General features: G+C 37.4%; 1 pseudogene; it reads left to right on the top strand.

The window, feature by feature from the left end:
* The first annotated feature begins 3,778 nt into the window (after positions 1-3,778).
* The window catches only part of LOC118832059, a 112,289-nt pseudogene continuing 90,299 nt past the window's right edge, over positions 3,779-25,768 (top strand).

The following is a 25,768-nucleotide window of genomic DNA, read 5'->3' as shown; positions in this document are numbered from 1 at the left end:
TCCATAAGTCTAACTAGACTTCTCTGACACATGTACACAAAGGTTAAGAACCCCTGCCTAAGCCCTGCATGCATCTTTCTTCTATTGCTAAAAGCATACTCACATTTATTGTCCTGACATGAACTGGAGGACACCCATGGATCAGGACTGAGAATAAGGGAAAATGGTCCTGGGACTGGGACCAAGAACCCTTTGGAATCAGCCCAAGTGATACATTTAGTCCCAACAAATGATGAAAAATACCTCTCTGAGTAGTATTGATATCAAATTCCCTCACTGAGTATAGGTAACGCTTTAATGAATCATAGAATTACATAATTTTAGATGTGGGGAAGATCTCGGAGATAATTTAGCCTAACCACTCACTTTTCAAATGCATTTACTCTAACAACTAGAGGTGTGAACCATAAGGCTTTAGAGGGAACCTATCTCTAGTAGTATTCCCAGGAGTTTAACTGGCCTGAGAGATGACTTAGACATGCCAGGAAAATCAAATTTTACAAAGATTAGTAAATGAGAAAGTATTTAATTAATTCTTACCAGGTGCCTGGACTGGGGAGGATACAAAGAAGCAAATGATATCAACTTACCAACCTGCTTTCAGAGAATTTACAACGATGCCAGGTTGAACAAAAAAAAAAGTCCATTGCTTGTGCTGCTGCCTCTATGAGGATCATGTCTACAACGTTAGCTTCATCCCCTCATATCCCTCATGCTCCTGCATCATATGGCTCCCAAGAAGTATAACTCTCCCCTTACCCAGTCCTCTGCCCTGGCCAGGCATCAAAAATAATTTTCTGGGATGATACCACACTTTCTCCCTTGCTACAGCCATCAACAGAGTTTTGGAACTTCTACCACTGTCCTCCATATTCAAGTTAAATCACTTAAAACAGCTTTTCCCCAAGATGAATTGTTAATGGGGGAAACAACGTACACTCTTATGTCCTAAATCACAACCTTTAGTTCAGTTTATTTCATAAATCCTCTGATATTTGTAACCAGTATATTTAGTGGATTTTTACTTGTAGAAAGAAAATGTACACAGAATAGTTTTGACATTGTCATCCTTTGAGTTCCTTTTATCAACCAGCTTATTTTGGCAGTAGGTCTAAAGAAAACAGGCAGCCAACTCAAAGAAATTTAATAAGCTCTTTATTTCCTACACTCACTTCCACATCTTAATTAGTTGGATTTTTTCATTGCTACTAGAATAAGTATTACACTTTCTTTACTTTGTCCATGGACATTTTCTTACCTGGAATGCTTTCCCCTTGAAATAATATCCATCCTTCAAAGGCCAAACAATTTTCAGGTCCCTAGGGTTTTTTATGGTCAAACCAGAGATGATAGTTCCCTCCTTTCTTTCCCCATATCACTTGCCTCATGTCATTCACTTGAAACTCATCACAGAATGTCTTCTGCTTTATTTGCTGTTTAATGGATGTTCAATAAATATCTCTTTACTGAATATATATGTATGCAATTGCTATAGAAAAACACTTATACTATGATAGCTACATAATGAGTAGATATGATTAGGAATAGGTATATAACAGAGCCTTGACTGCCATTTTCATTTTTTAATGTGGGGCAAGCAGCAGTAGAAAATAAATGAATGAATAAGAATTCATTACATGAAAAAAAATTTGTGATAGACCTGTAATTTCATCAGCATAGGCAGCTTCTCATAAGAAATGTCCTTTAACAATGCAGATTGGCATCTTCTCTGCAACTTAGAATTAGACAGTGGCATAGAGACAGATTGCGACCACCCAAGTCAAAAAGTCAGTAGGTATCAGAGGCTTACTCTAAGGCAATTCTATCCCCTGTGCTGTACTGATATTAAAATAATACTTGAGCAAAAAAGGAAATCAGTTAATTTAGCAGATCACAGATGAGTGTCCTCATTATCTGGAAGGATCCCACTTTAAAGAATCATTTTTATTAACCAAGTGCTTACCTCAGTTGTTTCTCTGGCTGAAGGAGTAATTGCTATTGAATTGTTTTCAGTCATATCTGACTCCTTTTGACCCCATTTAGGGTTTTCTTTGCAAGGATACTGGGGTGGTTTGCCTTTTTCTTCTGTAGCTTATTTTTTCTGATGAGGAAACTGAGGCAAACAGGGTTAAGTGATTTGTCCAGGATCACATAGCTCATAAGTGTCCAAAGTCAGATTTGAACTCAGGAAGAGAAGTCTTCCTGATTCCAAGCCTGGTACTCTATTCATTGCCTTGGCTGAAGAAGTACATGTGTTAAATTTCTGTGTCTTCTAAATTTTAGTGTCTTGGTTACCCCATCCTAGTTTTACATAGTTATCTATAGATGTATGTAGTTGTGAATCTTGCAGACAAGAATTTTGTAGATTTTTAAAATGTCTCTCCAAGAAAACACTGGGTACTTTTGCTAGCTAATAAAGAACAACTAACTCTTACCACCATTTTCATGTATGCATAGACAATTTATGGAACCCTTTACTTTTTGAAGTGCTGTTCATTCTTTGATCATCATTTTGAAATTCCAAGTGGCAGTCAGGCCTAATCTGTGTGCAAAACATCCAATGTTCATGACCTTAAAATGAAAAGAAGCATATTCATGAGAAAAGTACCACTTCTGGAGAAGAATAATAGGAAAAAGAATTTCCAAAGGCTTGGAAATTGATTATGTGGAAGCAATTGTGTTGGTAAGCAAAATAGGCTCCTTAGCACTTAGTTCAACAAGTGCCCTTGAAGAGTTTGGCTTTTGTTTGCTTTGAGTAATTCAGTGTATTTCATTGAGCCTCGCTAGGCACTAAGCCCCAGGCCCAAACCCCTATTAGGTGTAAAACCTATGTGGGTGTGGATTGGTAACTAAGGTGGGGCCCAAGGTGGGGCTAACTCAGGGGAGGCCCTAGTTTACAAATGAGTTTGAGTGATAGGTTTGGGACATCAGAGGCTCTTAGACCACGTGGGTTTAAGTCACCTCTTTGTGACAATTTTAGGTCACGTGGGTGAGTCGCATGTGTGACTCACCCCTGGTGCTGAAAAAAATATAAAACCAGGGGTTGGCCTTTTCTTCTTTGGAGCTCTTTGCCACAGCAGTGGTGGCGCATATGACTCTGGGCCAGCCCTTGTTCTGAGTTACCGGGCTGAACCTAGATGTTGGTAACTATGAATTGTATTGGGTCTGTCTGTTGATGTTTGCACTTTGTTTGTATTTTGTTCTGAAGTTCAGTGTGTTGGTCTCTTCCCCTGAACTAAGTGAAAGATATTTTTATGCTGAATTAAAGTAAACTTGTCAACCCCTTCACATAGCTTTCCTTAGTTAAGCAGATCAAAAGAACCTGTGCTGTTGGCAGCTTTCTGGGTGCTGACTGTGGGTGGATCTTACACCCCCATAGAAGCTGCTAGCCGGATTGTTGAAACAGCAATATATTCAGAAGAGCTTTGCTCCACTGCCTCTGACAGCATCTGCTACAATTCCTTGGCTCATCTGATATATCAGGCTAATAACTTGGGAGGGAAACAGCTTTCACTTCTCTTCACTTTGTTATAAGTCTTACTAATAAATACCTTTCCTGGGCCAACAAATATCCTTCCATTTCTCTGTAGGCTTCTTTTCTTTCTTTCTTTCACAGTGTCCAACAACCCATAATTTTTGTGTGGTACATTCAATATCAACAATGAAGTTGTTCTCTGGCTTGTAATCTCACTTCTGAAAAGCATTGATGAGACTTGACTGCTGCTCTTGAGTTTGAGAGCTGAGGGCTTTTCATGCTAGTCCCCTAATCTGTTAAACCATGGCCATGCAGGCTTTTCAAGAACGAGATCTTGAAATCTGCCGTTTTGAATGGTACACTTGGGGTTATAGTAATTTGCAGTTTGAGCTGATGTGTGGCTTAGTGTAAGTCTATAGATCTAATGTGTTTATATGCTTCCTGAAAGCCTAAGTAAGAGTGGCTTGCTAGGATTTATTGCTGAACGTTGAAATATCTGATTGGTGTTTCTAGTAATAGAAGACTGAATCCTTGCTGCAAGGTATTTTGAAATGTAAAACATTATTTGTTGAAATAAAAGCTTGGCTGGCCTTTGTGGCTTCATTAGAAAATCTGCGTGGGCCTTCTAATTGCTCTGCTAGGCTTTTTGGCATGGATCACAGTACATTATAACAGTATTTTTTTTGTGTTTTTTTTGTGTAGTCTGTATTTCCCATCATTCTATTTCAGGCTATAATGCACTACGCTGAAACTGAGATGGAAAGAACAGATCACCCTTACAAATGCACTTTAATTTATTATATTATGAGAATTGTGCAGCAGTGTACCTGAAATTTTATTTCTTTTTTTTTTTTAGATTTGCCCATATGGCTAAAGAATTAATTATTGATTGAAATGTTAGTTTTCCTTTCCCCCTAAAATCATCTTCCAACATAAAAAAATAATTAAGATTGTAGAAGGGTCTCCATTGAAAACTCACCCAATTAAAATGTACTTATATAGATGAAGTCACCGACTATCAGAATATATATGTAGATAGATGATAGATAGATAGATAGATAGATAGATAGATAGATAGATAGATAGATAGACAGATAGAAATATAGATGAATTTATTTTCCGTAGCCTTAACAAGTGGGTTTTTATTTGCATGATTTTTCTACCTTAGTTATTAGCAGCTAATTTTGGTGAATAAGTTGTAGTTTTTCATGGTGGTGTTTTTCTGAATAATTAACATTAATATTGCACCAAGAGATATGCCATCAAGTGGTGTTTTTTGGTATCTTTGAGTGTACAATGAATCTAACTCTACAAATTCCTTTCCTTTTCTCTGTAGTTGGGTACTGGTGAGTGATCTGCCCATTTAGTTGTAACTCCGATTTTTCTTCTGATTTTACTTATAGAAAGTTGAAACTAATAAGACAAAGCTTCACCAAAAAGCATATGCACTTATTGGTCATTGGAAAAAGTTCTCACATTTAGAATTCCAAAAGGCAAATAAAAATTTTACATACAGGCTAAAAATTATGTGATTCTTAGTCCTCTCTGTTATTTTTCCTACATCTTCAACACCATTGTTAAAGATACAGAAGGAGGCCAGCCACTCATGGTTGAAATCCATTTTGTAGTTTTTTCCATGGGTTGCCCTGGCCAAAAATTGTATCAACCCAGTGGTCAGTATGCCAATGATGGACTTTTCTTTTAAAAAGAATATTTTAATTTTTCTCAATTAACAGTCGATTTTCTCGCCTTCCTAGCTCACACCTTTATTGACAAAAAACCCTTGTAACAAATATTCATAAACAAGCAAAACAAATCCCTGCATTGACCATGTCCAAAAAATATCATTTAGTAACACCTCTCTGTCAGTAGGTAGGTAGTACTATTGATCAAATGTCCTCTATTATGGTTGGTCATTGCATGGATCATAATTTTACATCTTTCAAAGTTGTTTGTTTTTATAATATTGTTGTTATTGTATAAATTGTTTTCCTATACTGTTCTCCATAATGGTCACTTCACTATACATGAGATTATGTAAGTCTTTCTAAATTTCTCTACAGTTCTTTCCTTCATTGTTGTTTTACAGAACAATACTAATCTGTTGGCATAATATACCATAATTTGTTCAGTGATTCCCCAATTGATGAGTACTCACAAAAAGTATTGCTGCAAATATTTCTGTACATAAGCATAAGTTCTTTTTCTTTATCTCTTTAATAAGTTGGACTCATAGCAGTATCACTGGGTCACTGTATAACCCCTGTTTATAATTTTGGGGTATATTTTCATATTACTTTCCAGAATTACTAGGCCAGTTCGTAGCTTCACCTAAAATGAATTAATCCACTTACTTTCCTACAAGTCCTCCCATATTTCTCATTTGAAATAAACTTTAATAAGACTGGCTAGTCTGGTTTTTAGAAACTTGACTCATTCTGGTCTCAGACATATACTCAAAGCTTCTTCAGCAAGGCAGCATCCAACAGAGCTTATGCTCGAATGACAGCCTTCAAGACATCACCATCACCTCCATGCCATGATAAGGCAATGTAAGATTTGGTAGAGGAGGTAAAAAGTTAAAGTTAAAAATAAATATGTGGTAAAGTAGGGTTCAGGAAAAAGGAATGAGAGAAACTTATCGATTGTGCAAAATATTCACAGCCTTTTATAATGACCACTTTCTTTGATAAAAGAATTGGTAGGTACTGAATTGGGTGGGAGGGCCACCAAGTAGCATTGTAAAAAAAAAGAAGTGGATACCATTTTTACGCATATGAATGAACTTGTTTTCGAGGTGAGAGCAATCCTTGAATCAAATGTATGCAAATTGACCTGCCATCAACTTGTCAAGGTCATGGCCAGGAAAAAAAATATATATATATGTCTCATAACTTACACAACTTAATCCTGAAAGATACAAAGAAGTAATTAGAAATGGGAAGTGCACATCATAAATGACACAAACATAGATTACAACAATTTTGTATAGAAGTTTAACTGCTATAAATTAATTGCCACAGCAAGAAGACCAAAAGAGGCCTGGAAGCACCTTAGTCAGCAAACATTGACTTAGCAAACAGAAAGAGAAAGTATCCAAAGGCAATACCAGTTTGTAATATAAACTCATTGTAAAAACTTACAAAAAATGGTGATGGATGAGTATGAGCAGTCTCACAAAGCTGAGAAAAAACAATAGAGAGCAAAATAATTAAAAAATACTCAACAAGCAATTTAAAAAAGCAAAAATTGTCCAAGGTTATTTAAGCATGAAAAGGGAAGGAGTACAACAAATGAAAGTCAGTCATTAAACATTTATTAAATATCTACAATGTGCCAAGAACTGTGCTAAGTGGAATCATCATATTTGGACCTTAACATCACTGTCCCAAGTGGGTACATACAGGAGGTAGAAATGACACTGAAGAGAAAAAAATAACATAGGAAAAGATGAAGTATAGCTAGAGGGACAGAAACAAGGATAGGTAGGTAGATAGATAGATAGATAGATAGATAGATAGATAGATAGATAGATATCCACACTACAGGAGGCTTAGGTATGAAAGCCTTGAGGCATTTCTTATAAAATATATGAGAGAGAATAAAATGCCAAAGACATGAGAAAAATTCTCACATTTTATAAATTCCAAAAACAAGGTGACCAAGAAAACATCAAGTACTAATCTGTATGCCTGTTCTCTGAGCCAACTCAAATCTATATGTGAGGGATCCATTCATGAATTAAGGACCTCTTCAATAGGTATATTAAGTATATAAACAAGCTTTCAAATGTAATATTAAAAATAGAACATTTCTTTACCTCTTCAAAATTGACCAAAAAGATATGTATTAGAGCCCATTGTGTAAAACACCACCTCAAATTTTATTTTCCATCAAGGTATTTCCCATTCATGAATTTAAATCATCCAAGATTTCTTGAAAGACATACATAACAAAAATATTATTCAATTTCTCTCTTATCATATACATCAGATATATTATATATCTGATATATATTATATATAATATATACATTATATATATATGTATATATATGTATATATATATATAATCAGGGCCAAAGTATTTATCTCTGTGATGGAGACACAACACAGAATTCAAACTGAAGAGGGTTTTCTGCAAATATTGAGGTACCTCAAATGCTGCATTTTGCAGATGATGTTGTATTGTTTTCATCAAACCCTGGAATGTTCAAGCTTTGTAAAATCTCTTTTATAAGATAAAATGAACAGATGGACAATGAGTTGGACCCAGAGATGAATAAGGAGAGGATAATCAGGCCTACTGGGGCAGCTAGGTGGGGAATGAATAGAAAACTGCTCTTAGAATCTGAAGAGTCATTTCCCTGAGTTCAAATTTGGCCTCAGACATTTTCTAGCAGTGTGACTTTGGGCAAGTCACATCATATATTTACCAATAAATATGTTTTTCATCTGTAAAATGAGCTGGACATGGAAATGTCAAACCATTTCACTATCTTTGTCAAGAAAACCCCAAATGAAGGCGGAACTAAGATGGTGGAGTAGAAGCAATGACCTGCTTGAGCTCTTTCCCAAACCCCCCAAAATACTTGTAAAATGACTCGAAACAAATTCTAGAGCAGCAGTAACTACAAAATGACATACTGAAGCAAATTTCTGGACCAAGACAATCTGGAAGGTAGACAGGAAGGGTCTATCACACTGGGCTGGGAGCAGAGTGCTGTCCAGTGTGGGATCCACCAGGAAGAGACATTGCTGGAGCAAGCCTTAGTGGACTGATTCACTGGGAGCTATGGTGGTTTCCTGACTTCTCAAACCACAAATGCCAAAGACAGCTTTGAAGGTCAGTGGGAAATGTCTCTCACCTGGGTGAGAAAGGAATGTGGTCTAGCCCCAGGGCAGCAGAAACCACTGCCTCAGCTACAGCTGCTTTTGGGGCTCTTGGCTTACAGATGCTGGGGGAATTGAGCAGCTGATCTGGGTCACAGTCCTGGGTGGTGGTGCTGGGGTGAGGAAGGGTGCTGGCATGTCAAAGCTTGTGGTAGCAGTAAAAAGGGAATCCTCCTCACAGTTCCAAGGCAGAAAACAGTGCTTGTTGTGGCTCACAGACCAGAGCACAGGCCAAAAGAGGAGTAAACACCTATGATTTGATCATACCACTTTGGAAGAACTGAAAATTTACAGGTCCCTAGAAATATCTACAAAAAATAGCTGCACAAAACCCCTAAAACTTGGGGCAATACACCCTTCATTTAACAAAGAGCTCAAAGGTTAAGTAATTGGCTGGGAAAATGAGCAAATGGGGTGTGGGAAATCTATAGAAGCTTACTTCCTTGGTGAAAAGGTATTTACTTATGTCCTTGATGACAAGGAAGATCAAAACATACAACCAGAAGAAGACAACAAAGTCAAAGCTCCTTCATCTAAAGCCTCCAAGAAAAAATATGAATTGGTCTCAGGCCATGGAAGAGCTCAAAAAGGATTTGGAAAAGCAAGTAAGAGAAGTAGAGAAAAAATTGGGAAGAGAAATGACAGTGAAGCAAGAAAATCATGGAAAATGATTCAACTGCTTGCTAAAGGAGACCCAAAATATGCTGAAGAAAATAACACCTTTAAAAATAGACTAATCCCAACAGGAAAAGAGGTCCAAAAAGCCAATAGAAGAAGAATGCCTTAAAAAGCACAATTGGCCAATAGGAAAAGGAGGGCCAAAAGCTCACTAAGGAAAACAATTCTTTAAAAATTTGAATGGAGCAAATGGAAGATAATGACTTTAAAATAAATCAATAAATTATAAAACAAAACCAAAATAATGAAAAAGTAGAAGATAATGTGAAATATCTCATTGGGAAAAGAACTGACTTGGGAAATAGATCCAGGAGAGATAATTTAAAAATTATTGGACTATCTGAAAGCCATGATCAAAAAAAGAGTTTAGATATCATCGTTTAAGAAATCATCGAGGGGCAGCTAGCTGGCGCAGTGAGTAGAGCACCGGCCCTGGAGTCAGGAGGACCTGAGTTCAAATCCGGCCTCAGACACTTGACACATGTACTAGCTGTGTGACCTTGGGCAAGTCACTTAACCCAAATTGCCCTGCCAAAAAGCAAAAAAAAACATCATCGAAGAAAACTGCCCTGATATTCTAGAACCAGAGGGGAAAATAGAAATGGAAAAAAATCCACAAATCACCTCCTGAAAGTGATCCCAATAGGAAAACTCCTGGGAATATATTAGCCAAATATCAGAGTTCCCAGGTCAAGGAGAAAATACTGCAAGCAGGCAGAAATAAACAATTCAAGTACTGTGGAAACACAATCAGGATGACATAAGATTTAGCAGCTTCTACACTAAGGCATCAGAGGGCTTGGAATCCTCTCTCAAAGGAGCTAGGATTAAACCCAAGAATCACCTACCCACCAAAACTGAGTATAATACTTCAGGTGAAAAAAAATGGATATGCAATGAAGTAGAAGACTTCCAAGCACTCTTGTTGAAAAGCCCAGAGATGAATAGAAAATTTGACTTTCAAATGCAAGAATCAAGAGAAGCTTGAAAAGGTAAACATGAAAGAGAAACCATAATGGACTTATTTAATTTGAACTATTTACATTCCTACATGGAAAGTTGATATTTATAACTCATGAGAGTTTTGGGTATTAGGGTAGTTGGAGGGAAGATAGATAGATAGATAGGTAGATAGAGAGATAGATAGATAGATACATACATACATACATACAGTCAGATAGATACATACATACAGTCAGATGGATGGATAGATAGATAGATAGATAGATAGATAGATAGATAGATAGATAGATAGATAGATATAGACAAAGGGCACAGGGTGAGATGAATATGAAGGGATGGTATCTAAAAATAAAATTTAGTGTTGAGAGAAATATATTGGGAGAAAGAGAAAGGGAGAAGCAGAATGTAGTAAATCATCTCACATAAAAGAGACAAGAGAGAGCTTTTACAATGGAGGGGAAGAGGGGAAAGGTGAGAAGGAATAAGTGAGCCTCACTCTCATCAGATTTGGCTTAAGGAGGGAATAATATATACACTCAATTGGGTATGGAAATCTATCTTACCTTACAGGAAAGCAGTGGGGAAGGGGTAAGAGAGATAATAGAAAAGAAGGTAGTTGGGATAAGGGTTAATCAGAAGCAAACACTTTTGTGGAGATACAGGTCAAAGGAGAGAATAGGATGAATGGAGGGCAGGACAGGATAGAGGAAAATATAGTTAGTCTTTCACAACATGACTGTTATGGAAGTGTTTTGCCCAACTACACATGTATAACCTATATCGAATTGCTCACCTTCTCAATAAGGGTGGGTGGGGAGGAAGGAAGTGAGAGAATGTGGAACTCAAAGCTTTAAAAATGAATATTCAAAGTTGTTTTTACATGCAATTGGGAAATAAGATATATAGACAATGAGATATAGAAATCTATCTTGCCCTACAGGAAAATAGAAGGCAAGGGGATAAAAGAAGGGGGGGATGATAGAAGGGAGGGCAAATTGGGGGAAGGTGTAATGAGAATGGGTGCTGTCCTGGAGTGGGAGGAAGGGGAAAAGTGGGGAGAAAATTTGGAATTCCAAATACTGTGAAAGTGAATGTTGAAAACTGAAAACAAATAAATTTAATAAAATTTTAAAAAATAGAAATGAGTATTAGATATTGGGCAATGGAGATTTGAATTGCTTTCAATATATAACCAAATTAGGAATTTCAAGAATAGGAGTAAGTGATGTCATTGATGAAATGCATAATGGGAGGATAAAATGATGAGGAATGACCAGTGGGCAGGTATAAAATTCCACTGGCACACTGCACAATATAAGGAGAAAGTAAGGGAGATCACCACTACCTTGGTTAGACCCTTAGTGGTAAATTTCAGAGAACATGTGGACCAGGATTAGGTAAAACAGACAGCCACATAGAAGGATTGTAATCTGTTTTAATGGAGGCAACTTGTGCGTACATGAAATCATGGAACAATTTGAGTATTTGAGAATAGGATGTGTGTTGTTTATTGATTGTTAAAAAAAGACTCTAAACTGCATGACACATAGAGCAAAACATGGCCTTGAATGTTCATTTTCAACAAAGTAACTTCCATGTAAACATTAAGCTCATATAGTTAATAGATGCTAACAAATAGATGGTTTAAATACTTCTGTAATTACCAGTATAAAATGAGGCACAAAACCTAGAGCTATGAGCATGCTAAATTTACCACTGTCATCAAGGAGGTTCTATAAAAATAGGAAAGGAAATGAGATTCTCTATATATGCTGAGATCATCCAGATATTCCAATCTGTCATTAACAGAATTTAGGCTCCAGGAAATACAGACCCACCTCAGTGAAGTCCAGGAAATACTGAAAAGAGATGATTATAAAAATTCTACATGTGAAAGAAAGAATGACAATGAATGAAAAGCAGATATGATGGCCATCTCCAAATATTTAAAGAACTTTCACATGGAAGAAGGATTAGGAACTTGTTATACCAGAGAATCTCAATGTAATGAAAAGCTTCCTGTCAACTGGAGCTACCACCCCAAAGGGGGAGGAGGAACTAGCTAGGTGGCACAATGGATAGAGTCCCAGGCCTGGAATCAGGAAGACATGAATTCAAATTTGGCCTCAAACACTTATTAACTATGTAAACTTGCATAAGTAACTTAACCCTGTTTACCCTAGTTTTTTTTTTAATCTTTAAAATGAGCTGGAGGGGGCAGAGCCAAGATGGCCACATGAAAACAGCATCTTAATCTCACAGGAACTCTCTCACAAGGTCTGTCAGATTTCTACAAAAAAGTGAATTTCAGCAGATTTGAGAGAGTTAGAAACTGCGAGCAGTCTGAGTGGGGCAAATTTCTAAGCCAGGAGAGTCTGAAAGGTCGAAGGCACGAATCTGTAGGCTTGGAGAGTGCTCAGCGTGCGGAGCTGCCACAGACCAAAGCAGAAGCGGCCTGCCGGGAAATCCACATGGGAGACAGGCTGGGAGAAAGCTGGGCACCTGAAACCAGTGGAGATCCCCAGGCCTCCCAACACAGGACAGCAGTCTGTGGAAGTGATGAGAGGCAGCGCAATGCCACCAGCTGGGAAACACCAACTCCTGAGGCCTGCAGCCCAAAGAAATGAAACGCGGGTTCTAGAACTTCTGGGAGACATAATGGCCAGGTAAACGGCTCTAATCCCTCCCCCCCTCACCCAGAGAATTCCTCGGGGAAAAAAAAAAAGAACGCTGGAACAGAGGAGAAAGAAGTGGGGCTTCAGTGGTCAAATAGTAGAAGTTCATAATTCCTAGAGGGGCAGAGTCAGCAGGGGTCAACACCAGGAGTCCAGATGTAATCTTGCTCCCACAGGGGAAGTGCCAGACATCAGCTCAAAAAACAAACAGCTGAGACCATTGCTGAAGAGCAACAGTGCTGGAGAGCACCCAAAGGGAGTGAGACGTCAGGGAGCCAGACCCCTCCCCCACACATCAGGAAACTGAAAGCTATAATTCTAGGCTCACAATCCCCAGAATAAGAAAGCTGGGAGAGAGAGCCCTGAGCCCCAAAGGTAGATATTTGTTGTAAAGCCAGGAAAAGGCAAACCAACAAACATGAAGAAGAACACAAAAAATCCAAGGACAAAAGATTCTTTTTATGGAGACAGGCAGGATCAAAATACCAATTTGGAAGAGAACAGCAATCACATTGTAGATAATTTTGATTATGTTAAATTGAAATGTTTTGTACAAAAAAAGCCAATGCAACAAAATTTAGGAGGGAAGCAGAAAATTGGGAGAAAATCTTTACAACTAGTATCTCTGATAAAGGCCTCATTTCTAAAATATACAGGGAAATGAGCCAAATATATAGGAATACAAGCCATTCCCCAATTGAGAAATGGTCAAAGGATATGAACAGGCAGTTTTCAGAGGAAGAAATTAAAGCTATCTATAGGCATATGAAAAAGTGCTCTAAATCACTACTGATTAGAGAAATGCAAATCTAAACAACTCTTAGATACCACATCTCTCCTGTCAGATTGGCTAAAATAACAAAACAGGGAAATAATAAATGCTGGAGAGGATGTGGGAAAATTGAAACATTGTTACATTGCTGGTGGAGTTGTGAGATGATCCAGCCATTTTGGAGAGTAATTTGGAACTATGCCCAAAGGGCCACAGGAATGTTCATACCCATCAATACCACTTCTAGGGTTGTATCCCAAAGAAATCACACAAGCAGGAAAAGGACCCATATGTACAAAAATAGTTATAGCGGCTCTTTTTGTGGTAGCCAAGAATTGAAAATCAAAGGGATGCCCATTAATTGGGGAATGCCTTAACAAGCTGTGGTATATGAAGGTAATGGAATACTATTGTGCCATAAGAAATGGGGATGATACGGACTTCATAACAACCTGGAAAAACCTACCAGACATAATGCTCAGTGAGCAGAGCAGAGCCAGGAGAACATTGTACACAACCACAGATATATGGATTCTGTGAGGACCAACCCTGACAGACTTCACTCTTCTCAGCAACACAAGGTGCAAGGACAACTCCAAAGGTCTCACGATAGAGAATGCTATCTACATCCAGAGAAAGAACTATGAAGTTTGAATGCAGATTGAGGCACACTTCATGCTTGCCTTTTTTTCTTCTCTTTTGTTTTTGTTTTTGTTTTTTTTTTTTGTTTTTTGGGTTTTTTTTTTTGGTTCTGTTTCTTCTTTCTCATGATTCATTCCATTGGTCATAATTCTTCTCCACAACTTGACTAGCGTATAAATTAATTCAATGTGAAGTTATACATGGTAGTTATATGAGATTCCATGCTGTCTTGGGGAGGGAGGAGGGAGGGAGGGGAGAAAATCTGGAACTCAAAATGATGGAGAACCATGTGTTGTAAACTAAAAATAAAAATTAAAAAAATTAGCAAAACAAAGTCAAAAAAATGAAAAAATAAAATAATTTGAAACACTTCAAAAATAAAATAAAATAAAATAAAATAAAATGAGCTGGAGAAGGAAATTAGAAGCCACTCCAATATCTCTGTGAAGAAAACTGCAAATTTGTTCTTGAAGAGTTGAACAAAACCAAATTAAAATAAAAATCACTCCTCCTAAAAAAAGTGAAAGAATGGACTACTATTCCACTCATTATACATCTTCAAATCAAGGATTTGTCACCACTTATTGAGGAGGATGAGAATAAACAGTCTGATATGTAGGAGGAGGGCCAAAGTAGAGTATTGTAGTATGATGAAAACCAAGAGAGAAGAGAATCTCTAGAAGAAGATGGTATTTCACTGTATCAGAAGCCGCAAAGAGGTCATGAAAAAGAGGACTGAGAAAAAGCCGTTAGATTTGGCATTTAAGAGACTATTGGTAACATTGGAGAAAGTAATTTCAGTTAAATAATGAAGTAAAAAGCTACATCGAGAGTTCAAAAATGGGTGAGAGCAAAAGGAGTGAAGAGGAGCTTAGCTACAAAATAAAGGAAAAAATATTGGGTGATAGCTAGAGGGAATGAACAGATCAAATAAGGAATTTTTGAGGATAGAGAAGACATGAACATTTTTAAAGGCCTTTGGGAAGAAGTTTAGTAGACAGGGAGAGACTGAAAATGTTAGAGAGGGGATTACAGAAAGAACAATTTGGTAAAGAAGATAGAATAAACTTGAATCACTCGTATATGTAGAAGGCTTTGCCTTGGCAAGGAGAAAGGCCATTTCATCATGTGAGACAGGAAATGAAGGAAGAGATAAAAGCAGAAAGCATCTAGTGATATAAGAGGATGGGATAAAATGAGAAGGAGGCTTTAGTGAATGGTACCATTTTTTTCAGAGAAGTGTGGGTGAAGGTTGTCAGGTGAAAAGGTGGGAAGAGGTCAAGTTATGTGAACTTTAAGGTGGGATGAAAAAGTTTGAAAAAGAGTATGGTATTAGTAAAGTAGGGAGGTAAAAAAAAAACTCACAATAGGAGGTAAAAACTGTCTTGCAACAACAGTCAGGGCCAAGGTGAAATTATGTGAACAGTCTTGTGCCTTTCTCCAACTTTATTTAGCAGCATGAGCATGAATGAGGGTAGTAGATATTGGGAACAATCTAAAGTTTTGTCCTTGTAGGGCCATATGCATATGGGGCAAGGGACTCAAGAGAAGAATATAGTGTAGACTTGAACTGGTTTACCAATAAATAAGTCAAGATAGTGAAGGGAGGAATATGTAGCCAATAAATGGTTGATGACCTGAGAAAGAAATCAAGGGTCTTACTTAGGACAAAGAACAAGATTTGATGATGAAACACAGAGAAGAAATTAGAATTGGATAGTGTGGTGCCCAAGTGTAATGGAGGAGTAGATGATAGGAAATGATTGTGAAATTGGAAGTGAAGGTATACGGATATGTATGTAAATGTGTAACAACAATGTTGCTAGCAGTTACTGTGGCTGTGTAAGACCAACAACAGGAGCACGCAGAAGGGCTGCCAACACAGGTTCTTTAATCTGCTTTCTAAGGAGAGCAACCTTAAAGGTTTAATAATCTCAGTTTAATTAGACATACATATATCATTCACTTAGTTCAGGGGGGAAAGATCAGCCCCCTGAACTTCAGGGCAAATACAAACAGAAATTACAAATATACATTATAAACAGAGCAAATAACACAAACCAGTCTATCCATAGTAATACATAGTTACCAGAGAAGCACTAACATCTGTCTGGGTTATCAAAGCTGGAGGGCTATTTCAAAGGCTTGCTCAGAGTCTTCTCACCCTTTCAATGAATGTACCCCCAAAAGAGAAATGCTAACCTTCCAACACATATACTCTGGCCCTGGGGGCTGGAGGCTCACCATCCAGGGTGTGGGAAAGCACCATATCATATACAAATCAATGACTTTAGACTGCGCCAGTGCAGAGAAGCATTCCAAGACAAAAAACCCCACTTTACCTGCCCTATTTAAACAAAGACCAGATTCATCAAAAGCACTTGAGAGTCTTAGCATCCCAAAAGAGAACAGCAAAAAATCCTGTCCTGATTACCATTATGAAGTTACCTATTGTGAGGATAGAAGGTGGAAGAAGATAAAGAATGTGAATAAGACACTGAACTCATTGAAGAAAGAAGGGGAGTGACCTGGAGATTGGTCAGTAACAGATACTCAGAAATCAACAGAAATTCAATTGGATAGTAGATATAAATTGAGATAAACTCAAATGGTAGGGAGGTTACTGCATGATAAAGGCAGAGGATGAGTTTGGAAGAGGCATTACGAAATAAGAAGTTTCCCAATTCAATCATCTTAACCACTGAGCATGGGGGAATGAATGAAAATTGAAACAGTGTTGGAAAGGGTGGCCATGGAGTCTACTCCATCAGGAAGGACCCAAGTCTCAGTGAGAGCCAAAAGATTGAAGGAGCAGGAATGGAAAAGATTTCAGGTGCAGACATAGTTGTTACCTACAGAGAAGGCATTCCAGAGATCACTGTGAAAGCAATAGCTTTAAGGTAGAATTTGGGGGGTGACCATAAGGGAGCAAATAGCCAGGAATGAGGGCAACTAAGTGATACAGTGGATAGAGGACCAGGCCTGGAGTCAGGAAGACCTGAGTTCAAATCCAGCCTCAGACACTTACTAGCTGTGTGACCCCGGGCAAGTCACTTAACCCAATTTGCTTGAGTTTCCTCATGTGTACAATAAGACAGAGAAGGAAATGGCAAACCATCCCAGTATCTTTGCCAAAAAAATCTCAAATGGGGTCAGAAAGAGTCAGATACAACAGAAAAACAAATAAACAACATGTGGAAAATGGAGAATGGGGTTTGAATAATAGCAAACAGGAGTCCAGATTCTCTGGTATACAGAGGTTTTGACTAGATTGTACAGTTTGTTAATTATTGAAGATTTAATTCAGGTAGTTTATCAACATCCCCATGCATTTGGCCTCAAGATGGAGTCTTACAAAGTTCCTTGTAAGTCTCAGATACTTTTAGTCTGCAAAGAATACTTATTATTCAGATTATGACATGAAATTAAGTCAGGAGATTGTTTACCATTTCAACTATCTTATATAAGCAATATAGAGGGTCAAAAAGATTGGTCCAAAATTGAATAGGAAGAAAAAAGTGGGCTCCACTGAATTTGGTAAATTGTCTGGCCATTTCATCAGTTCCAACCTGTTGCCTAACATACAAAAAAGTCATTTTCTTAACAAAATGTTCATAATTTCAAACTATGTGACTACAAATTATGAAAAACAATATTGCATAAATATTTAAAATGAGCAAAAGGGCAATGGAGAATCATAGGCATGTAAGTTATAACATATTACCAGTTGTGTCTAGTTTATACAATGTGATAAAGCTGTATTAACCAGGAAATGAAAAATGACAAAAGAAGGTGGAATGGTTATGTTGCAAGAGTGAGAAGATGGGTACACCAAGTGATGCACTACTATCCACAGAATATGGATCTAGAAGAAATATCCAGGCTAGGCTTGTCATGGAAGCTTTTAAAGAGGACACAGGCAAGATTTGCTTTCGGTGATGTACTCTGGTACAAAGCACACACACACACACACACACACACACACACACACACACACACAGAGAGAGAGAGAGAGAGAGAGAGAGAGAGAGAGAGAGAGAGAGAGAAAATTGTATTAGAACTTCTTAAAAATTTCTTCCAGATCTAACTTTCTAATCTTGTATGACAGTATTTCAAAACTGCGTTTCATCCATCCATCATTCCATCCATTCATTCAACAAATTTGAATCTAGTGCCAATTGCATACAAGTGAAATCATCATTGTATCTTACAAATTTACATAACTCAAAGTAATGTTCAGCCCTTCTGTTTTGTTATATTAACTATATTAACAATAGCAAATAAACTGAAAAAGGGATACTATAAGCCTTATGGGATAACTTATGAGATAATAATTCTATTACATTATTTGACTACCGAGTTAGGAAACAATGAATAAAATCAGAAGAGCACATTCTTCAAATACATTTTAAATTGATCTCCTTTTTCTTTTTTTTTAAAATTTATTTAATTTAATTCATTTAATATTTTTAATTTTCAGCATTGATACTCACAAGTGCTTGAATTGCAAATTTTCTCCCCATTTCTACCCTCCCCCCACTCCAAGATGGCATAAATTCTGGTTACCCCATTCCCCAGTCAGCCGTCACTTCTATCACCCCACTCCCCTCCCTTGCCCTTTTCTGTTACTTTCTTGTAGGGCAAGATAAATTTCTATGCCCCAATGCCTGTGTATCTTATTTCTTACTTGCATGCAAAAACTGGTTTTTTTAACATCTTTTTTTAAAAATTTGAGTTCCAAATTCTCTCCCCTCTTCCCTCCCCATCCACCCTCCCTAAGAAGGCAAGCGATTCAACATAGGCAACATGCATATTATGTAAAACCGTTCCACAATATTCATGTTTTCAAAGACTAACTATATTTTGCTCCTTCTTAACCTATGCCCTTTTATTCAATTTTCTCCCTTAACCCTGTCCTTTTTTGAAAGTGTTTGTTTTTGATTACTTCCTCCCCCTATCTGCCCTCCCTTCTATCACCCCCCTTTTTTTATCTTCTCCCTCCTTCTTTTCTGTGGGGTAAGATACCCAATTGAGTATGTACAGTATTCCCTCCTCAGGTCAAATCTGAGGAGAGCAAGATTCATTCATTCCCCCTCATCTGCCACCTCTTTCCTTCCTATAGAACTGCTGTTTCTTGCCACTTTTATGTGAGATAATTTACACCATTCTATCTCTCCTTTTCTCCTTCTCTTGATGTATTCCTCTCTCATCCCTCAATTTGATTTTACTTTTTTGAATATCATCCCTTCATATTCAACTCACTCCGTGCCCTCTGTCTATGGTCTATATGTGTCTATATATGTATACACATGTATATGTATACACATGTATATTCCCTTCAGCTACCCTAATACTGAGGTCTCATGAATCATACATGTTGTGTTTCCATGTAGGAATGTAAACAAAACAGTTCAACTTTAGTAAGTCCCTCGTGATTTCTCTTTCTTGTTTACCTTTTCATGCTTCTCTTGATTATTGTGTTTGAAAGTCACATTTTCTATTCAGCTCTGGTCTTTTCACTGAGAAAGCTTGAAAGTCCTCTATTTTATTGAAAATCCATATTTTGCCTTGGAGCATGATACCCAGTTTTGCTGGGTAGGTGATTCTTGGTTTTAATCCTAGCTCCATTGACCTCTGGAATATAGTATTCCAAGCCCTTCAATTCCTTAAGGTAGAAGCTGCTAGATCTTGTGTTATCCTAATTGTGTTTTCACAATACTCAAATTGTTTCTTTCTGGCTGCTTGTAGTAGTTTCTCCTCGATCTGGGAGCTCTGGAATTTGGTGACAATATTCCCAGGAGTTTTCTTTTTGGGATCTTTTTCTGGAGTCAATTTGTGGATTCTTTCAATTTTTATTTTACCCTCTGGCTCTAGAATATCAGAGCAATTCTCCTTGATAATTTCTTGAAAGATGATACCTAGGCTCTTTTCTTGATCATGGCTTTCATATAGTCCAATAATTTTTAAATTATATTTCCTGGATCTATTTTCAAAGTCAGTGGTTTTTCCAATGAGATATTTCACATTGTCTTCCACTTTTTCATTCCTTTGGTTCTGTTTGATAATATCTTGATTTCTTATCAAGTCACTAGCTTCCACTTGCTCCAATCTAATTTTTAAGGTAGTATTTTCTTCAGTGGTCTTTTGGACCTCCTTTTCCATTTGGCTAATTGCCTTTCAGAGGCGTTCTTCTCCTCATTGCCTTTTTGGAGTTCTTTTGCCATTTGAGTTAGTCTATTTTTTAAGTTGTTGTTTTCTTCAGTATTTTTTTGGGTCTCCTTTAGCAAGTCATTGACTTGCTCTTCATAGTTTTCTCGCATCACTCTCATTTGTCTTCCTAATTTTTCTTCTATTTCTCTAACTTGCTTTTCCAAATCCTTTTTGATCTCTTCCATGACCTTTGACCAGTTCGTGTTTTTCTTGGAGGCTTTTGATGTAGGCTCTTTGATTTTGTTGACTTCTTCTTGCTGTATGTTTTGATGTTCTTGGTCACCAAAGAAAGATTCTTAAGTCTGAGTCTGAATCTGAATCCATTTTCACTGCCTGGCCATGGTCCCAGCCAACTACTCGACCCTTGGGTTTTCTATCGGAGTGTGACTGCTTGTAGAGTACAGAGTACTTTGTTCCAAGCTTGAGGGAATGCATTGTTGTTTTCAGAGCTATTTCTATGCAGCAAGCTCTGCTGCACCAGCACTCTTCCTCCCCCAAGAACCCCCACCCCAGACCAGACTCAGATCTTAAGCAGGCTCTGCACTGCTGCTTAGATCCGCTACTTAATTCCCCCCACCAGGTGGGCTTGGGCCTGGAAGTAACTGCAGCTGTAGTTCTGTAGCTACACCACCCCCGCCACCCCTGGGGCAGTGCTCAAACTGGGAACTCCTATCACTCTGTTGCCTGCAGCTTTTCTCACTAACCTTCTCTGTTGTCTTTGGTGTTCCTGGATTGAAAAGTTTGGTAACTACTACAGCTCACTGATTCAGGGTGCTAGGGCCTGTCCTGTCTGGCTCCAGGTCTGGTTGGTCTGGGCCCAGCCCATGCTGGGCTCTGCCCCACTCCAGTCTCACCTCCATGCACAATAGACCTTACCCAGCAATCACCCAGGCTGTGCTGGGCTGAAGCCCTGCTTCCCTCTGCCATTTGACGGGTTCTGCAGTTTTAGAATTTGTTCATAGCCACTTTTTGTAGGTTTTTGGAGGGACCTGGTGGAGAGCTCACATAAGTGCCTGCTTTCTAGTCACCATCTTGGCTCTGCCCCCCCATCTCCTTTTTTCTTTTGCCACTTTAGTAAAAATTCAGAACAAATAGGGGTCACACTGTGACTTCTCAGCACTCCTTTGGTCTTGATTGTAGAAGACCATTTTATTTATAGGGTCAGCTAGGTGTTGCAGTGGATAGAGTGCTGGGATTGGAGTCGAGACCACACAGTTCAAATCTAGGCTTGGGCACTTACTAATTGCGTGACTGCAGGCAAATTATTCAACCTGTTTTTCCCTCTGTTTCATTATCTGTAAAATGGGGATAATAATAGTAGTTACCTTCCAGGGTTGTTGTGAGCATCAAATGAAATATTTGTAAGCACTTAGTACAGTGACTTGCACAAAGCAGTAGTTATATAACTCTTAACCAAGATTATTATTAATTAATTAATCCTGCCCTAGACAAACTCTATTACCTGAAAAAAATCACAATCAATGATGAAAATAAAGAACATAAAGGTGGCATGAAAGTCATAGAGAGTAAGAAGACAGAGGGAAAAGAGAAGAGCTAGTTATGATAGAAAGAGGGAAATACCAGCCAAGTTTTTTTTTTAATAAATAAGTAAAAAAAAAGAAAAGTGGAGCAAGAATTGCACAGTTTGGACATAGATTGTCAAATTAGGAAGGATATGCCTATGGAAAATATTTTACGGAAACCTTGGACTGATGAATTTCAGGAGAGTTTGTGAAAAGCACAAAAAATTTTCTAGGACATAGGAAAAAGTGAATATGAATGCCAGTTACCTTTTTCTTTTTGGCTTTTGATAGTTTTTTTTTTTTTATATAACTACATAAAAGTGTTCTGATCTAAATAAATAGTGCCTTTCAGTCGAAGGAAGCTATACTTCAAAACACATGTGACAGTAATGACTGCATACTAGAGGAGGAAATGCAGGGACTTTATTAGAAACTGGAATAATGTTAGATGTAAAACTTTCTAATTGACTGGATGAAGTGAGATCTCTTTTTCAATTTTCTTACTTTTTTTTGTATTTGTCTGCATAGTCCATAACTTTTGAAGAAGATGATAGATTCTGGCAATATTTGGCTTGCTACCAAAGGACATTAAGATATATCTTAAGTCAATTTATGGTTCAGAACTGTAACTTGAAGAAAATGGCAACCACTAACAATTTTTGAATAATTGTATCTTCTGTACTTTTTACTAAATTAAAAGGAAATTCTTTAAGTAGACAAAGTTTATAGGGACATGTATGTGATTGTTCTGAGTAAGATTTGCAGTACTGCTACTAACTAAGGAAGGTTTTTGCATGCTTTTAAATGATGACCAAAATACTATAGAATCTTTGGGCAGGACAAAATATTATAACCATCTAGCTTCAATAGATCCTATATTTAGAGTTGGGACCTTAAAGATCATTCAGGTCTTGTCTTATTTTTAGAAGAGAAAATGGAGTCCCAGAAAAGTTAAATAATCTATTCAATGTCACATAGTCAAAATTAGAATACAAGCTCTCTGACTCCGAATCCCAGTCCTTGAAACCTGTTTGTAAAAATGATAAAACATGTCCAAAGACAACAAGGGTTGATGACTTGCACTCAGTTCATATCCTGACTCTGACCCTTACTATTTCACCACGGGTACATAACTTATAGCTTTCCTGAGATTAGATTTCCTATATGTAAATTGAGGCAACTGGACAAAATGACCTCTGACGTCCTTTTAACTCCAGATCTATGATCTTCTGAGCTGAAGTAATGAAGCTGGTGACAGGTGACCCAAATCATTTGACTTCCAGTCCAATGTTGTTTCTACCAAGTCAATCTGCTTCTCATTTAACTGCATGAGTATCTGCTTTGTTTTGATTGCTTATTTTCCTGGGTTCATTATTATTTTGTTTTATGTAGGTAATTATCAGTCTTTTCAACTTGGAAGAAATATTCATAAGGAAATTTATAGGTGTGTACATATATTTATTATGCAAATTACTTGTTATTTGGATATAGATAGATACAGATATAGACATAAAGAGATATTTAGAGAGATCTGGCAAGCTAGCTATACATATACACATCTAAATATATATAAATGCTTACTATGCAGATTACTTGTTACAGAGATAAAGATAAATATCGATATATAGAGAGACCTAGCTAGCTATACATATATACACATACACATATGTACATATAAATGCTTATTATGCAAATTACTTAGTTGTTATACAGATATAGAAATATCCATCCATATTCATCTATATATACACATACATGCACACATATATATTTATAAATGTATACTTATTATCCAAAGTACTTGAAATTACTTGTTATCCAAACATGATGGAGACAGACAGACAGATGCAGACTGACAGAGAGAACACTTCATAAAAACAGACTATAATATTTAGGATAATATTTGATCATTCCCCATGGGTGTCATGAATGTTATCTCTGTATGACACATTGTACTACATTATTGATTTCTTTCATTTTACCAAATATAATAAGTATTTTATTTATGTGCATTTCTTACCCACCATTATAGGAGCTATAAAATTTCTGATGTCAGTGACTATGTTTGTTCATTTTTATATTCCCAGAAATTTAAAACATAGGAGAACTACTATGTTTAGATAGCTATATTTGTTAGGGAGCGTTTCCTACCCGACAGAGTTGTCGAGAGGATCAAGTGAGACAAAAACACAATGCTTGGCATAATATTAGCACTTTAAAATGCTTTTGCTGCTTCCCTTTTCCTCTTTCCCTTCCCTTCCCCTCCTTTTCTCTTTCCATATTTAATGACCTGGGGGAGCTCCTGAATTTAGGCACTGTTGGCATTAGTGAGTGAATTGTCTTGGGAAGATTCTGAAAATCACCTAGCAAGATAAGGTACAGGACACTAAGGTTCTTTCTCAAGCTGAACTGCCAAGTATTCAAACTCTGAGACATGGGAGACATGGGACAGGATTAGCAAATATGGCATGCCCTCATCAAAGAAGGTTATAGAAGCAAAGTAGAATTGTACTAGCTCAAAAGATACATGAGATGCACAAATTTAGAAATATTTCCCTCCCAAATGGTTATACAGATTATTTGTGCCTGACTTACGGTAGAGAGTTCCAACCTTATATTGGTATGATCAGCCACAGCCAGACACACTATAAATTGACCCTGACCTCATGATGTCATTTTGATCCTCTTTGAGCAGGAAGGATTAACAACAGTATTGCTGAGCTTCTATGGGGGCATTGCTTTGTAAAAGACAAATGCATCATTCGTATGTTATCTCATATGCTACTGTGCTTATTCAGGATCTTCATTCCCACCCTCTTCAGAAATATGGAAGGAAAAATCCAAAATACTCTCAATGAAGCAGGGCCTTTTATGTCTCCTAGGTACACTGCCTCTGAGTTGATGACTCCTCTGTCAAAAAGCGGGAAAACACTAGGAGTATCTTGGGTATTTTTACAATACTTTCAAAAGTCAAACTTTAGCCCCCACTTTGGTTGTTAACTCTCTTGAGTTGAACAAATATGCCTTTCTTCTCTAAAAAGGGAATTTATCACTTTATCCTACCTGTATATCTGCACATCAAACAAAATACAAAACATAGCTTGCACTCTTTGCTGTTGGTCAACAGTTTGCTAACATTTAAAAGGGTTACAAGTAAACCTGAACATTCAGTAATAGATCAAACCTTCTGGAGCCCACACAAATAGCTTCTCAGGAACAAATGAAAGTACTGGAGATAAAAGTTAGGAAAGACTATACCCAGGATGTTCAGCTCACTCTAGAGCTCATGCTTGATAAGCAATGCAGAGATAACAGTTCATGGTTTGTTGCCAGATCTGGACCATTGTTGTACTCATACTGACAGAACCCATAGCAACTCTGATGGCTCTCCTATCATCACCTTTCTGTGACTTCTATTTTTTTTTACCTAACTATTTATTTAACACCATCACAATCAAATTACTAAAAATGAAATTCATTTGGAAGAACAAAAGGTCATAAATTTCAAAGAAACTAGTGAAAAAAATGAAAAAGGAAGGAGGTTCAGCATTACTGATGGGGTGATAGGACCTGGAGCCCCAAAAGGAAAAGTTCATGCCTTTGCCCTGAACTTTCCCATACTGGCATTTTGCATGTGACATCTGGTTCAACCCAGCCTACCTAGATACTCAATAATCCTTTTAACTGTTCTTTCACTGTTGTGCTGTGACCACTTAACTCCTTCCATTGTCTGTACCTGGACCACCCCAGGCAATTTACCACTCCTTAATCTCATCCAGACTTCTCACAGTCTTTTCTTTTTTTAAAAAATTTTAACAGTTATTTTGTTATTTAATATTTTAGTTTTCAACATTGATTTCCACAAGATTTTGTGTTACAAATTTTCTCCCAATTTCTACCCTCCCCCATACTCCAAGATGACATATATTCTGATTTCC

This window comes from Trichosurus vulpecula, chromosome 9 (genome assembly GCF_011100635.1).
Source record: "Trichosurus vulpecula isolate mTriVul1 chromosome 9, mTriVul1.pri, whole genome shotgun sequence".
Classification (NCBI taxonomy): domain Eukaryota; kingdom Metazoa; phylum Chordata; class Mammalia; order Diprotodontia; family Phalangeridae; genus Trichosurus; species Trichosurus vulpecula.
This window is presented reverse-complemented; position numbering and strand designations above follow the sequence as displayed.